Consider the following 18,075-nt stretch of genomic DNA (forward strand, 5'->3'; position numbering starts at 1 on the left):
TAAAATGATAGGGGGTGTTCCGGGCTCAGAACAGGGCCTAGGGGAGGAGCACCACCCAGTCAGCGCCAGTGTCCAAAGACAATTTACTTAAGGTCTCTTTATGGTTTTGCTCATTCTGCCATGAGCTCTAGGGACAGTATGCACAATGGAGCTTCCAATTAGTCCCCAGTATCTCTGCCAATCCCTGACTCACCTTAGAAACAAAAGCAAGACCGTTACCTGATCCAATTACCTTGGACACTCCAAACCTCAAGAAAATTTCTTCTAAATTTTCTTGGCTACCACAGTAGCTGTTTCCTGCTTGGTGGGGAAAGCCTCAACCTATCCAGAGACAGTATCTACAACCACTAGGAGGTATTTGTAACCATATTTTCCAGACTTAACTTCTGTGAAATCAACCTCCCCAATATATCCCAGGTCGTTCTCCCCTAGGTCTCTTGCCCTCTTTGCTCTTGGCTGCATAAGCATTGATAATAAAGGACTGAACCTCTGAAACTGTAAGCCAGCCCCAATTAAATGTTATCATTATGAGTTGTCTTGGTCATGGTGTCTGTTCACAGCAGTAAAACCCTAACTAAGTAGTTGGTACCAGGGATGGTACAAGGAGCTGGGGTATTGTTGTAATAAGCCTGACCATGCTTTTGTTCAGAAGAATGTGAATTTGGGGACTTTGGATTTGGAAAACAATGAAACATTTTAAGTGGAGCTTAATGAGCCATCCTAGAAGGAATATGGAAGACTTTGTTGCTGTGAGTGATTTGAACTGTGCAGACCTGGCCCAAGAGCTCTCAGTGGAGAACTTCAGTATGTGGCGTAGAGACTGTTTTTTACAGTATTTTGGTGAAGAACACGGCTGCTTTTTGCCCTTGTCAGAAGAGTCTTCCTGAGACTAAGGTGAAGAGACTCAGATTAATGGCATGAACAGAGGAAGTCTCAGAAATGCCCATCATACACTTTGTTCTCTGGTTAAGTTTCATGAGAGCATTTTGAATAAGCATAGCAAGCTTAGAAAGGAAAAACATAAAATATATGGTTTGAGTATGAAAGGGGCACCAAGGAGTGAAATGGAACTAAATCCTGTGTTCAAAGATATTAAATTGAATTAAGGGAGTAGTGACCTTGGAGCAAGGTCCATCCAGCTGAGTGTTACCAGGCATGTTGGTACAAGCCTTTACTCCCAGGAGGCAGAGCCATGCAGATCTCTGAGTTCAATGCGATTCTACAGAGCCAATCTAGACAGTGAAGGAGTTTGAAAACAGAAAGCTGGTGATGATGTAATAGAACAAGGGGGTTTTGGTGGGGAGATGTTCTAGCCCCAGCAAGCAACAGAACTTTGGCAGCTTTGACTATGTGTCTCTGGCCTTATAGTCAAGAGGAGAAGACTACTGTGACAGTTGTAATCTGATCAATGGGTCCCCCTGGTTAACTACCCTGATGTTCTCTTTGACTAGCCCATTCTTTATACTGCTCTTGTATCCTTAATAGACTAGTTAACTTTGTCAAAGACTGAGTTAATGCTGTACAGCTCTTGGTCCTTAAGTCTCGGTATCAACCATTAGAACTTGAGACCAGAGATGAGGTCCTATGATTGGGTCCCTTTCGGTACTTTTGAAGAGGGGGATGAAGGGCCCAGCTTCACATTACAAACTCTATTTTGCTTTCAGACTGCATTTTATGATTAACTTGCCCTCTAGACAAACTCAGCTACTGGGAAAAAAAAACAACTTTTTCCAAAAGCCAACTCACCGTTGACAACAAATATAATTCCCCTAGGCAAATAGCCACTCTACTCCTAGCAACAAGCTATCTAACAACAAGTATCTAAGGGGAAAGTCTTAAAGTATATTGATTAAGCTAGCAGCCATCATTCATACCAAGCTGAATTCATTACTAGCCAATAGAAGTGCACCAAGCAAATATCAACCAATCATGTAACTGCTAAGTTGGAAGCCCCCAAGGCAACCATAAATAGGTGTGGAGGTTCTGCCCTGACTTGCATCACAGGAGTTGCCTAACCAGCTGTTTTTGCTAGCCCAGCACTTGAATTTCCCCACCTGAGCTGGGAGTTACGCTTTTGGCCTGATCTCAGTTTCTTCTTCCTTTAAGAGAGACCTGTGCTGAGAAATGAAACCCTATGCCATTGGCTGCCAGCACAGGATGATTTAAGTCATCAGTCACACCCATGGTTTGGGTTTGTGAATTTTTTGCCTTTATAAGCCTGCTGCTTTGCCATCAAGTTGAGCCTTGATCTGAACTTTGTCTTGGCCCCATTCTTCTCTCACCCGTCCTTTAATTCCCAGATTCCCATTTTAGGTAACTACCTTGACTGGTAGTCGCAGGTTGACTACAAATAGACCAACTCAGGACCTTCCACAACTTCCACTGGGTTGGAAAGGCCGGAGGGTCTGAGCTCGAGCTTAAATAAAGACTCTTAGCTTTTTCATACAAGTTGGGCTCCTGGCAGTCTCTCGTGGTCTGTGGGAACCTCACCATCTGGGCATAACAGGGAGTAGAATTCTCTTACATAAGTGTTGTACTCTCTACCTGTGGAAGTGTTAAAGCTCTGCTGCAAGAGGTGTCCTGGCAATTGGGAGCCAGGAATACAACAAACCTCACATTGAAGGTTCACTGGGGTTGAAGTAATGCAGGAGGGACCAGAAGCAGCAGAGAACTGAGCAGAAGGCAGGGTTTCTATGGTTTCTTGGGGAAAGGGGTGGAGATTTCCAGGATGAAGATTGATGGGATTTTAATTCCTGAGCTTGGGTGAGCTCAAGAATTGGTAGGTTCTATTCAGGGATTGGTGGGGTGTCCTGATCAAAGACTGGTGGGTATCTTAATTAGGGTTTCATTGGTTTGAAAAAAATACCATGACCAAGGCAACTCTACAAAAGAAAACATCTAACTGGGACTGTAAAAGTCCATCAGAAGACCCCCACTCAATAAGGCCACAGAGACCGGAATTGCTGCAGTCCACAAGAGGGTATTGTTCCAACGTATGTTGGGGTCCCCCAGCACGCAGGCAAGAGGAGACCCCTGAAAGATCCCCGAAGAGAGACCCTTATTCAAGTCTTGGGAAATCGCGGACCCCAGACACAGAGAGACCATTTTGGATGTAATAAGCAAAGGCGAGGTTTATTACGGAGATCTATTACAGAGATCTCCGGGCCAACACGTATCCCGAGCAGGAGACAGAGGTGTCGACCTGGACTTTTAGAAGCAAGGGGTTTTTATAGGGTGAGGAACAGGGGGATGGGGAGAGTCGGCGCGGCTATAAGTGATTGGCTCATTCAAACATAGCAGTGAGATTATAGCACAGAAGAGTACGTGCTGACTGGGGCATTCGGGATTTTAGAAGCCAGGGGCTTATCAGGGTTTGAAGGACATCTGGTTAAAGTGTGACTGGGTAAGCTGGGGGAGATGCCCTTCTGCCAGATGGTTTATGAGTCAGTCTTGATAGCTTGGGCTGGTTCCTGCATTCCTTTTCTTTATCTTTATGGTCTGTTAGTCCTAGTGGCAGGGCTGCCTGGACTTGTCTGGGCTTGTTTCTTATAGTTTAGCCCTGAGTCTGTGGATTTTGAAACTTACTCTTTTAATTTTATATTTTTAAACCTTAAATCTGTATAATTTTCCTTTCACCATGAGCTCACAAAGCACACACCTTTTATAAACATTTTGTCAGAGAAATGATCGCCTGAGTTGGACGACTGCTATTGGTTACCCTGAGCAACATTTAAAATTATTAGGGGGCTGGAGAAATGGCTCGGTGGTTAAGAGCATTGGCTGTTCTTCCAGAGGACCTGAGTTCAAATCCCAGCAACCACGGTGGCTCACAACCATCTATAATGGGATCTGTAATGAGACACACCCTCTTCTGGTGTGTCTGACAGCTACAGTGTGCTTATATAAATAATAAAATTTAAAAAAAAAATTATTAGGAAGGTTGTCTCCTTCATTTGGCCCTGTCCTGTCCATCTTGTGGAATTTGTGGTATTTCGTGGCATTGTCTTTTTTCAGAGTCATTTCCCTCTCTGTTCTCACCCTAGGCAAGGTGGTTCCCTGTTTAGGCCATTTCCTTATCTGTCCTTCCCCCAGGCAGGGTGGTAACCTGCTATTTCTGACAGGGTTCTCACAGGGCTGGGGCTTACAGTTCCAGAGGTTTAGTTCATTACTGTCATGGAGAGGGAAACATGGTGGCATCCAGTTAGGTATGGTGTGGAGGCAGCTGAGAGTTCTACTGTAAGACTTGACCTGAGTCTTAACTACCAGGAGACTGCCGTGAATGAGATGTGAGATCAGAGATCGATGCAAAAGCAAGCGGATAATTATTCCATTGGCTGGGGTCCGCCTACATCGGGAAGAGAGGAAACCCGGAACAATCTATTAGTACAGTTTTACACATTTCATAAAGAGCAGGCAGGTTACAGCAATAGTAATTGGGCATACACGCATTGGTGGGCTCAGTAGACCTTTAGGTTGCCGCAGACTAGGGCAGCGTCAGGGTCCTTGATCTACATTCCTCAGGAAAAAGTTGAGACAACCTGCAGGGAGGAAAGGGCTCCCTGGCATCTTGGAGACATTCCAGGAACTGTGCCAGTTAAGATCGGGGCTCTCCCTCCTGGATGGGAGTGGCTGTTTGATGCCCTGAGACTGGTGGAAAAGTACCACCCCTTTTCTTTCACTACATCTTGATCTGGAGGCAGCAGAAGGCGACTGTCTTCCACAGGCAGCCAGGAGAAGACTGTTCTGCAATGGGCAGAGCTTGAGCGTTTATATGAGGCCTCAGACCCCACCCCAACAACAACACACTTCCTCTAACAAAGCCACACATACCCTACAAGGCCACACCTCCTAATAGTGTCACTCCCCATGGGCCAAAGATCCAAACACATGAGTGTATGGGTCCAAACCTATTCAAATCACCACAGTGGGTTTCTGTGGCAAGTTCAGGGAATGGTGGGGTCCTGTTTCTTGACCCTGGTCTTGGGCTTAAATTCAAGTCAGGTTGGGGTGATTTTTCCTTAAGTTCTTTTACTCTATATCATTCCCCCTTTTTGTTTGTTAATAAACAATCAATTGTTGGAAAGAGGTGAGTGTTATCCACTACTGATTGGGGGAGTCAAGGTCTCTGATGCAAATTTCATCTTCACTGTCAAGGAATAATTGTGTGTTGCAGACCTCTGGCTCTGAAACCAGGGGCCAGTAATACTGTGATAGTGAAAGGTAAAAGTTTTAAAGTTGCCCCCTAGACACAAAGTTTAGAGTAGAAGAAAAAATAAAACAGGTTAGGCCCCAGAACTGTATGTTCCAAGAAGCCTCTCCTAGGGCTATAGAATGGGTAATTATACTGGCCAGCTCAACAGCTTTCTCCCAGAAACTAGCTGACCATAAATCTTAGAGAACAATCTTGAGAAGCAGGAAGCAACTTCTCCTAGGAACAAGCAGATCATGAAGTTAAACAATCTGAGAAGTAGGAGACAGCTTCTCCTAGGAAACAATCTTGGGGGACAGAGTTTTTCCTTGTGATTTTTCACTGTTATTCTATGATGCCATCCCTGCCCCCTCGGGTTGTGGTTTCTCCCTTTAAATACCTCTTCTCCCAGCCTCTTGGGGTCGAACTCCACTGCCCCTGTGCACTGGTTGCTATCGATAAACCTCATGTGATTACAAAAAGGACGGTCTTATGTGAGTTCTTGGGGGTGTCGCGTCATCCCGAGACTTGAGTGAGGGTCTCCCTACTCTGGGGGTCTTTCATTTGGGGGCTCGTCTAGGATGGGTGACCACCCTTGTCTCCAAAGACCAACTTGGAGGTGAGATAGCGTCTGTGTCTTTGTCTGTGTCTGTGTTTTGTGCCGGCTAAACTCTGGGACTGTATTTGCTACTCTGGGTCTATATTTGCTCGCGAGTTCTGGAGTTCTGGTTTCGCAGTCACTCCCATCTCGGCCTGAGAGGGAGGCTCGTGTCTCAGGAGAGACTCGAGTGTGAGTGGTAGACGTGCCAGGGGCTCACTGATTGTGATGCCCTGGGAGATGTCCCAGGAGGTGAGGAGGGACCCCAGGGACGCCTGGGAGATTCCCATCTGGGTGCTGGTGAGGATTCGGTCGGTGATTGTCCTGGATTGGAGAACAGACCCGCCCTCCCAGCCGTCTGTATTTCCAGAGTGGTCTTTGTCTGTGTGTCTTAGGTCTTTGTTGTGTGTTATCACTGGATTGAAGTTGGGCTGGAACACACAACTTGTCAGTTGAGATTCTGGTTGGGAAAGAGGAGTGATGTGGAGTCCGCTCCGCTTCATCTGTTTTTGGTGAGCTCACGGAAGCTCCCATCTGAATCAGTTCAGATTTGTGGTGATCTTGCGGCGGCCACTTGTTTTTTGTTTTTGTGCGCACTTCTGGTTTGGGTTTTTGTTTTTTTTTGTTTTTTTGTTTTTTGTTTTTTGGTTTTTTTTTTGTCTGTTAATCTTTTGATTGTCTTTCTGTTTGACTGAATGCTTTTGTCCTTTTTGACAGACCTCTGTTTTCTGGACTCTCTTCTTGTTTTCTCACCACCCTACTTGAGATGCTTGCTAATAGCATTACAGGAAATACAGAATCCTACTAGAGGCCAGAAAAAAATGTTCCCGACACGGATGGAAGGTCCTCACTTCTGTCTGTTGACTTCAATACGCCTGAAGGTAGGGAGTGCCAGATCTACCATCAGACTCCAATGGTGGGCCTTTGAGGGGCTGAAAAAATGCCCCACCAATTTGGCTAAAGTAAAACAAAAAAAAAAGAAAGAAAGAAAGAAAAGTTTACACAAACTTAAAGGGTTAAGCTAAGTCGCTGAGAGAATTAGTGTACAGAGAGACTGAGAAGCAGAAAGCTAGAGAAAGAAGAGAGACAAAAAGAAGAGAAAGCTAAAGAACTAAAGAGAGATAAAAGACAGGAGAAAAACTTATACAGGCCACAGTAGATAGAGTCTAGGAAGACAGTACCTGACAACAGAAGAGAAATCCTGGCTAAAGATCAGAGTGCCTATTGTAAAAAAGAAAGAAAGAAAGAAAGAAAGAAAGAAAGAAAGAAAGAAAGAAAGAAAGAAAGAAGACACTGCATCAGGGACTGCCCCAAGATAGAGGGGAAGCCCAATCAGTGTTTTGTGGATACAGGGACCCAACGCTCTGTGCTCCTATGTCCCAGTGGGCCACTGTCCATCAAAAGACCTTGGGTACAGGGGGGCTACCGACAACAAAAAATACTTATGGACTACGCGAAGAACAATGGACCTGGGCATGGGCCGGGTAACCCACTAGTTCATGGTCATCCCTGACTGCCCCTATCCCTTGCTCATGAGAAATTTGCTCTCCAAAATGGCTTGCGTGGGCTGAAATGGCTGGGTGAGGCCATCTGTACACATATCTGCAGACTGTGTATGTGGAGCTTAAGACCTGTCTCAGTGCACCAGTACCTGATGCTGGGAGATGTGTGGCTTAGTGCTGTTCTGCCTGGAACACATTGCTCCTGCCAGCCGGGCACTAACAATTATCACCCAGTCCAGGACTTAAACTGTGATAGAATGGCTAATGTTTTGCCTTTAAATGGAATGTCCCAGAGGATGGGACCACTAGTCAGCTGACATGGACTAGATTCTCCACTGGTTGGGGGCAATCTGGTCACCTTGCTGCCCAATCCTGACCTGGAGCCACCACAGCACAAGTGTCAAACACTGGCAGAAGCCCATGGGTGGAGGGAAGACCTCTGAGACTGGCTGATCGACCCCTACTGAAAGCTGAGGCTACCTTGTCTACAGACGGGAACAGTTCTCTTCATGAAGGTCAGAGATAAGTGGGTGCTGCCATGGTGGACAACACAGTGTCATCTGGGATGTCTGAACCTCTATCCTCCAGCACATCAGCACCACAGATGTCTTTGCCATCTCTTGGATGCCCTGATAAAGCCAGCAACTGTGAATACTATTCATTGCCCAGGATATCAGGAGGGGAGAGATTCAGTGGCATGGGGCAGTAACAAAGCAGATCAAGTGGCTCAAAAAATGGCTATGCAGGAGCATATCCTTGTTGCAGGCCTACAAGAGACAGCCACTGGGAACTGGGATCAGACTAAGGGATGGCCTCACTTAGAATGTACAACAGAAGAAAAGGCCCAAATTGCTTTAAAGAAAAAAAGACAATGGCACACTTGAGGGAAAACTATATTCCCCAGAGAACAAACAAAAGACTCACTTTGCCAAATACAGAAATGGACTCATTTAAAAGATAAGAAGTTTGTCCAAGTAGTTAAGGTGTATATAATAGACTTCAAGATTTTAGCCAAGAGCGACAGTAAAAAAGTATAAAGTATGTCAATAAGTGAATGCTTAACAAACAAACAGGGCAAAGAGACCTAAAGAGTTTAATAAAAAGTTGAAGTGAACTTCACTGAGATAAAACCAGGAAAATATGGTCACAAGTATCTCCTAGTGCTTGTAGATACCTTTTCAGGAATAGATAGAAGCTTTCTTCACCAAGCAAGAGACGGCCTCTGTAGTCATCAAGAAGATACTGGAAGAAATCTTCTCCCAGTCTGGAGTGCCCAAGGTAATCGAGTCAGACAACGGCCCTACTTTCGTTGCCAAGGTAAGCCAGGGTGTGGCCAAGTATTTAGAGGTCAATTAGAAATTACATTGTGTTTACAGACCTCAAAGTTCAGGACAGGTAAAATAAATAAATCTCTAAAAGAGATCCTGACCAAATTGACCATGGAGACTGGCACAGACTGGGTGGCACTCCTTCCCTCTTGCTCTCTTCAGAGCAAGAAATATACCTTCCAGATTCAGCCTTACCTACTTTGAGATCTTACATGAGGACTCAACTCCTCTGACTGTATTAGATGATGTTATTAAACCAACATGTCATAGTAATAATGATTTATATGCCAGGCTAAAAGACCTACAGGTGGTACAGAAAGGAATCTGGTCACAGCTGACAACAGCCTATTCCCTGGGGACTCCTGAGACATCTCATCAGTTCCAGGTCAGAGACTCGACTACATACTATGGCACTGAACCCAGACACTTGACCGTCACTGGAAAGGACCGAACCTGGTGCTGCTGACAGCTGTCAAGTCTCAACCCTCACCAGCCATGTCCTAGCTGTTGGGGCTGAGAGCTGAGACCTAGAGGGACACTCAGATCTTCAAAAAGCTCCCTAGACTTGCACATCAGATAAGTGGATACATCAGAGACATGACTGGGAGCTTGCTGTAATGCTCACTTAAAGAGTGTGCTTTAGAAACAAGAATTTCATGTTTGCCCTAGGTTCCATCGAGAGAGGTCCCCCAATCGTAGGTGTGGGGGTAGACTTGATTTTTATTACAAATGATGTAACATTACATACGTTCTTTTTGAGACTTCTTGAGACTGTGCCTCAGGGATCACAACTTATATAAGTTTAGAAGTTCTAAAAGACAGTCATGGGGCTGGGGATTTAGCTCAGTGGTAGAGCGCTTGCCTAGCAAGCGCAAGGCCCTGGGTTCAGTCCCCAACTCCGGAAAAAAAAAAAAAGACAGTCATGACCTTTGTATGTAGGTTCAGATAGTGTCCAGATTGGAATCCTGATACTAAAGACTTAGTAAGACACAAAAGAGAGTTGAGAATTACTTAGGGATATCTTAAGGCTGAGTCTAGGTGCTACAAGGACATCTACTGTTGCCCTGCAACGCAAAGCTTATGGAGAATTCAGAACTGCCATTGATTTAGATATAAAAAGAATAAAAAAGACTTTTTAGCTGACCTCCAAGAATCCCTAACCTCCATCTCAGAGATAGTACTTCAGAATAGGAGAAGATTAGACCTGATAGTCCTTAAAGAAGGAGGTCTATATACTCTATATACTACATTTAAAAAATGTTGCTTCTATGTAGACCATTCAGAAATAATTAAAGACTCCATGAGTAAAAACTTAAAAAATGATTAGACAGAGAGACAGAGAAACACAACAAAGATGGTTCGAGAGCTGGTTTAATAGATCTCCTTGAATGACTACTCTGATATCTTCCCTTATGGAACCCTTCTTAGTTTTGCTTCTGTTTCTGTAATTTCTCCCCCCCCCCACCCGGGGCTGGGGACCGAACTCAGGACCTTGCGCTTCCTAGGCAAGCACTCTACCATTGAGCCACTTCTTTTTTTTTTTTTTTTGGTTCTTTTTTTCGGAGCTGGGGACCGAACCCAGGGCCTTGCACTTCCTAGGTAAGCGCTCTACCACTGAGCTAAATCCCCAGCCCCTGCTTCTGTTTCTGATTATAGGTCCATGTGTATTAAATAAGCTAGTTACCTTCATTAGAGAAAGAGTGAGTGCTGTTCAGATTTTGATGCTATGCCAATAATATCATGCTTTAGTAAGACAAAAAAATCAATATTATAAAGATATAGAAATTTAGTTCTAAGATTAGAACTAGCCACTAGAAGAAGTGGGGAACAACAAAGATGGTTCGAGAGCTGGTTTAATAGATCTCCTTGGATGACTACTCTGATATCTTCCCTTATGGGACCCTTCTTAGTTTTACTTCTGCTTCTGATTATAGGTCCATGTGTGTTAAATAAGCTAGTTACCTTCATTAGAGAAAGAGTGAGTGCTGTTCAGATTTTGATGCTATGCCAACAATATCATGCTTTAGGAGGATAAAAAAAAATCAATATTATAAAGATACAGAAATTTAGTTCTAAGATTAGAACTAACCACTAGAAGAGGTGGGGAATGAAAGGTAAAAGTTTTAAAGTTGCCCCCCTAGACACAAAGTTTAGAGCAGAAGAAAAAAAAACAGGTTAGGCCCCAGAATTGTATGTTCCTCTCCTAGAGCTATAGAATGGGTAATTACATTGGCCAGCTCAACAGCTTTCTCCCAGAAACTAGCTGACCATAAATCTTAGAGAACAATCTTGAGAAGCAGGAAGCAACTTCTCCTAGGAACTAGCGGACCATGAAGTTAAACAATCTGAGAAGTAGGAGACAGCTTCTCCTAGGAAACAATCTTGGGGGACAGAAAGTTTTTCCTTGTGATTTTTCACTGTTATTCTACACACTTTCCAATGACACCATCCCTGCCCCCTCAGGTTGTGGTTTCTCCCTTTAAATACCTCTTCTCCCAGCCTCTCGGGGTCGAACTCTATTGCCCCTGTGTGGGATAGGAGTCTTGACCCCAGTGCACTGGTTGCTATCAATAAACCTCACGTGATTACAACAAAGATGGTCTTGTGTGAGTTCTTGGGGGGTCGCGTCATCCCGAGACTTGAGTGAGGGTCTCCCCACTCCGGGGGTCTTTCAATAGCAACTGACTAAAAGTCTGGTTGGAAATCTGATGTTGAAGAAATCTAAACAAGAAGCTTATGAAACAGAAAAGAAGAAGAGGGGGCTGGAGAGATGGCTCACTGGTTAAGAGCACTGACTGCTCTTACAGAGGTTCAGTTCCTAGCACTGGACTGTCAGTCATCCACTGGTGTGGGTTCCCAAGCAAGATGAGGGATTGCAGGGAGCTGCCCACTCCGCAGGCAGCTCTCCGAGACCACGATAGGAGTGGGTACACTTCCTACCTATGCTTGGGCCTACTCAACCCCATAGAGATAAAGGCCATGTCCTGATAAAGCCAGTTAAACTTCTGTTTCCTTGCCAGAGAACAGTTTTCTCAGAAGTCATGTGATAACCCAGTTTATTCTCTCGGGGGATGCCTGCCTCCTGCACTTCCTCTCTTATCCTTTTTCCTCCCCTGACTCTAGCTATATAATCTAGCTCTTCTATTTCAGTAAATGAACTGTTCTCTGACACAGTCTCACCATACTGCTACCCAAAACCCCTCTCCTCAGCTCTTCCACACCCTGAGACTGCTGGTGGGCAATGGCTGCCGGGCTAGGGGCCATACACCTGGCATCCAAACAGGGACCCTTCAGGAGATGCAGAAGACCTTCCCTCCAAGGGACATTGATATCTTGCCTTGCCATCCCAACCTGAGAATCAATTGGTCCTTCCTTCTTTACTTTCTATTTGAGCCGTCTGGAGGAACAAAGGGGCAACTGATGTCTTTGGGCCAGGAATGCTTCCCAGCATTGACTGAAAGACCTTAGTCCCCTCTAGTTTGACCCCAAGAACCCTTCATGCATTGGCAAAAATCACCTTTCTAAATTTCTCTGGGGGAAGTAAAAGGGGGTAATGACCAGTTAAAAGCCCTAAGGGCCATCAGTGGTTTTCTTAAATTTATAGGCAAGCTTTGTGTCCAGCCTCAGTGGAATCCCCCAAGCCCCTGCAGTCCTTGAAACATTCCCTCTTTGACTGAGTGCCTCCATCCTTTCCCTTAAATTCTGCTTCTTACCAGAAGGATTCTCAAATTAGGGGCCTTTGGTTCCTCCTCAAGCTATAGGAGGTTAAACTCTCCCAGAAGGAAGTAATTTCTGAGAGGGGTTCCTCAGCTAGCTCCTTGGATGGTCTCCATGCTGAGGTCTGGACCTGGGTGACCTACCTCGAATGAAAGCAAGAAGTCCAACAAGGGACACCTCCCCTTCCTCCCTAAAATTGTGGCCATTCAGCAATGCTTCGGTCCTTCCCAAAGGGAAAGTAAGAATTAAACCCAAACTCTTTATTCCCACCAATAACTCTGACAAGGAAAGCCCTGCCCTACATTGGACCTCGCTGTCCTTGAACAAGCCATTGAATACATCAGACAGAAAATAGCCCCTGACCCCCACACATACCCACTCCTCTTTATTCCCCATTGTTGCCTTGTGGTCCTTCTGCCTGATCCATTAAGGATACTCAATCCCTTCTGCCCCTCTACAAACTACCACAAGTATGCGAGATTAGAGACTCCTCCAAACTTGCCAACAGTGGAAATAACACATTGGCTTTCCCTGTTAATATTCAGCACACTCACTCTCGGCCCCAAGACTGGTATCACCACAAGGCCAATGAATAAAAAGATCCAAAACAACCGGTATGAGAAGATGGCATTCATGCCCCTTGGTCCACATCCATTCTCCCAAGTCTTCATGCTGCCCTTAATATACCACAGTATCTGTCAGTCCTGTTACTTCAGTGGGAAGCTATATATAGGGATAGATGCCTGCAACAGATCAGAAAAAAAATCAAAACCAAAACCAACAAAATGTCCCTTGGGGCTTCCATGAACTTTTGGGCCAAGGAAATTGATCCACAGGAGCACAACAGCCTACCCAACCTCCAGGGTACTTTGGTCAAGTATGCCTTTGTGCCCTTCAGGCCTGGGGTTACATAGCCTCCACTCCCTTCTGGATCCCAAGACAGGAATTCCTTGATTCTCTTCCTCTGTCAGAAACCTGAGGAAGGTTTCTCTCTGATATTGTTCTTAGAACAAAAATTGGAGGTGACCAAGCCTCTGCTGGGAAAGGTGCACAAGTGTAGCACAGGCTGCTCTCTTTATGGCAAAGCCTGAGGAGTTGGGTCCCCATATGACAAGGACCTGTAGAGGTCATGTAGAATCTCGTGGCCTTTCCTGAGGGAATGCTTAGCTCACTTTTGCCTTGCATTTTTGGCTTTGCTATTGGAAGTCTTTACTTTCACGTTGTCTGTGACAGATGTTTCCACAGAATCAGAAAAAGAAAGCTCAGGCCATGTTACATTCTTGTTTGCTTCTAAGGTTGGGTAGGTTGCTCCTCTTTTAATAATGGTAATGAGGTTGAGTCAAAATAAGGCCCTGATCTGCGTACATCAAGATCAACATCCAGATATTCTCTTATAATGGAAACTTAGTTCTGACAAAAATTTGCCTACCAACCTGTTCCAAATGACAGTTAGTTGGTTATCAAAACATTAAAAAGATCTTGCTAGATCATTGGATCCAAGAACACATGGGAACATTCAGAGGTGAGGCAAGCAAATACGGAGAACTGACTCAGGTTAGTTAGTACTTGCTGAGAGGCCTTGGTGTTAGACTAATTAGATCTCCTGATCAAGATATGGAGATATGCTAGATGCCAATAAATAAATCAGAAATTTCTGGGTATGTAGATGTGATAACCTCTCTATACTGTAACTGCAGTTGCTGCCAACCACGGTCACTTGGTTATGTACCATGTGCTGGGTTAGATGTTAACTACTTGCTGGAGCTATGTTTTGTCTTTCTTTTTTTGTTTTTCAGAGCTGGGAACCAAACCCAGGGCCTTGTGCTTGCTAGGCAAGCACTCTACCACTGAGCTAAATCCCCAACCCCATGTTTTGTCTTTCTTAATGTAGTTCATGGGTTAGCAGAAGACTGTAGAGATTGAGGAGGAGAAGGGAGGAAAAAAGTAAAGGGAGCACGTTATTATTAAACATAGGAAGTTCTTAAAAGAGATTGTACTCAAGAAAATGGATGTAAAACCTTTTTGGCAGTGAAGAAAAATAGATGTATAAACAAAGGTGGCCTGAGTTGTCTCAGTGCCAGAATGTGTGAGTTGCACCTCTGGGTTGAAGTCTTCTTTTGCCTGCTCCACATATCCTCCTCCAGGTTCTGAACCCCACTGGGGCTGGACCCCCAGCAAAAAAATGAGCCTAGAATGCTGAATTTCTTATCCTATGGGTAGAGAAATCCTCCTTATAATTGCCACTCAAGACATCAGGATGGCTTCCCATAAGGCCACTTTTCTCTCCCAGGCCTTTGAGGCAGCCCTCAAGATAAAGGAAATTTTTTTAAATGTGGAAAGGAAAAAAATGTGGAAAGGAGGGACATTGGAGGAGTGAATATCCTATGTCTGGCTGATCTGAGGACTTGGAAGCCACCCCTCATAAAACCATCTGTACCAATGCTGTAAAGGATTCCATTGGATAAAGGATGTCATTCTGCATAGGAAAAAGATATCCTCTTGAGCCTTTAAACTCTAAAAGTGGCAACTCTCAGCCCCAACAATAAGAGGGAAACCCCAGAAAATCACATGGGTCACTAACATCTTGGAAGACTCATACCCCAGATATAAAAATTGGGGGGAAACTGTTTAAAAGACTAATTCACACCAGGGCACACAACTAATCCCTGTGCTACAACTGATGGGCATAGGAGGCTCCTCCAGGTATATACTACAAAAGAGGCCTTCAAACGGGAGGAGGAGCCAGACAGTGCTTCTGGCCTTATCAGACATGTTATGTTGCACATGACCACCAACCTTGAGGTTGGGGAGAGATATCATAGAAGCCCTGGGTGTGGTACCTGCCAAAGACATGAAAAGTGAATATATCCAGATAGAAGGCTACAATAAACATCCTCCCAGGGCTCACCCCAAATTCTAAGCGCCACTGTTAGGTATGATTCCCTGCCCTAACTGGGTCTCAGATGAGTCCATCCCAGTTGAACAATGGCCTTTACCCAGGGAAAGAAGCTCTTACTCAGCTCATTAAAGAACAACTCCAACATATTCACCCTTCTACACCCCTCCTACAGCCCATGGAATATTCCCACCTTTGCAATTAAAAAGAATTCCAGGGGATGACAGCTCTTACAAGACCTATGGGCCACCAACAACACCATGTAGATCTCGTGATTACCTCAGAGGTGACTTCCCCTTGTTTCTGCAATCCTAGCCAACACTCCACTATTTGCCATAGATATTAAAGATTGGGGTTCTTTCCTCTATCCCCTACACCACAAAGATTGTCAATGCTTTGCCTTTTCAGTCCCTCACACTGACATCTCTGGGCCAGCCTCTAGCTATGAATGGAGAGTCCTTCCTCAAGGGAAAGCCAAGAGTCCCAGTATATGCCAGGAAGTGATTGCTTCCACCCTAAAACCATATTTAGAAAGGAAATACACAACTTGAGTGGCAGGTCCCCTGCGATCCAGACACTGCCCGGACCTGAAGGGACCCGGTCAACAGTTCTCTGCACCCAAATCCCGTGGGAAGGAGAGCTAAACCTTCAGAGGGGCAGACACGCCCAGGAAGCCAGAAGAGACTACACTATACCCACATTTCTGACTCCAGAGGAAAGCACCTAACGCTATCTGGGATACCGGTGCACGGGGGCTCCGGGAAAAGGCAGCGCAGGCCCTCCTGGTTGCCGCCCTCAGGGAGAGATCAAAAGCAGCCCCCCCATGAGCAACTTAAGCCGTGGGACCACAGGTAAGACCAACTTTTCTGCTCCAAGTGACCTGCCTGGTGGACTTGGGACACAGGCCCACAGGAACAGCTGAAGACCAGTGGACAGGAAAGACTACACACCCGAAAGCAGAACACACTGCTCCCATAACTGGCTGAAGGAAAACAGGAAAACAGGTCTACAGCACTCCTGACACACAGGCCTATAGGACAGTCTAGCCACTGTCAGAAATAGCAGAACAAGGTAACACCAGAGACAACCTGATGGAAAGAGGCAAGCACAGGAACCCAAGCAACAGAAACCAAGACTACATAGCATCATCGGAGCCCAATTCTCTCACCAAAGCAAACACTGAATATCCAAACCCACCAGAAAAGCAAGATCTAGATTTAAAATCACATTTGATCATGATGCTGGAGGACTTCAAGAAAGACATGAAGAACTCCCTTAGAGAAACACAGGAAAACATAAATAAACAAGTAGAAGCCTATAGAGAGGAGTCACAAAAATCACTGACAGAATTCCAGGAAAACACAATCAAACAGGTGAAGGAATTAAAAATGGAAATAGAAGCAATAAAGAAAGGACACAGGGAAACAACCCTGGATATAGAAAACCAAAGAAAGAGACAAGGAGCCGTAGATACAAGCATCACCAACAGAATACAAGAGATAGAAGAGAGATTCCCAGGAGCAGAAGATTCCATAGAAATCATTGACACAACGGTCAAAGATAATGTAAAATGGAAAAAGCTACTGGTCCAAAACATACAGGAAATCCAGGACTCAATGAGAAGATCAAACCTAAGGACAATGGGTATAGAAGAGAGTGAAGACTCCCAGCTCAAAGGACCAGTAAATATCTTCAACAAAATCATAGAAGAAGGGTTGGGGATTTAGCTCAGTGGTAGAGCACTTGCCTAGGAAGCGCAAGGCCCTGGGTTTGATCCCTAGCTCCGAAAAAAAGAACCAAAAAAAAAAAATCATAGAAGAAAACTTCCCTAACCTAAAGAAAGAGATGCCCATAAACATACAAGAACCCTACATAACTCCAAATAGTTTGAACCAGAAAAGAAAATCCTCCCATCACATAATACTCAAAACACCAAATGCACAAAACAACGGAAGAATATTAAAAGCAGTAAGGGGAAAAGGTCAAGTAACATATCAAGGCAGACCTATCAGAATCACACCAGACTTCTCACCAGAGACTATGAAAGCCAGAAGATCCTGGACAGATGTCATACAGACCCTAAGAGAACACAAATGCCAGCCCAGGTTACTGTATCCAGCAAAACTCTCAATTAACATAGATGGAGAAACCAAGATACTCCATGACAAAACCAAATTTACACAATATCTTTCTACAAATCCAGCACTACAAAGGATAATAAATGGTAAAGCCCAACATAAGAAGGCAAGCTATACCCTAGAAAAAGCAAGAAACTAATCGTCTTGGCAACAAAACAATGAGAAGAAAAGCACACACACATAATCTCACATCCAAATATGAATATAACAGGAAGCAATAATCACTATTCCTTAATATCTCTCAACATCAATGGACTCAACTCCCCAATAAAAAGACATAGATTAACAAACTGGATACGCAATGAGGACCCTGCATTCTGCTGCCTACAGGAAACACACTTCACAGATAAAGACAGACACTACCTAAGAGTAAAAGGCGGGAAAACAATTTTCCAAGCAAATGGTCTGAAGAAGCAAGCTGGAGTAGCCATTCTAATATCGAATAAAATCGATTTTCAACTAAAAGTCATCAAAAAAGATAAGGAAGGACACTTCATATTCATCAAAGGAAAAATCCACCAAGATGAACTCTCAATCTTAAATATCTATGCTCCAAATACAAGGGCACCTACATATATAAAAGAACCCTTACTAAAGCTCAAAGCACACATTGCACCTCACACAATAATAGTAGGAGATTTCAACACCCCACTCTCATCAATGGACAGAACGTGGAAACAGAAATTAAACAGAGACATAGACAGACTA

The sequence above is a fragment of the Rattus norvegicus genome, chromosome 8 (genome assembly GCF_021556685.1).
Source record: "Rattus norvegicus strain SHRSP/BbbUtx chromosome 8, alternate assembly SHRSP_T2T, whole genome shotgun sequence".
NCBI lineage: Eukaryota > Metazoa > Chordata > Mammalia > Rodentia > Muridae > Rattus > Rattus norvegicus.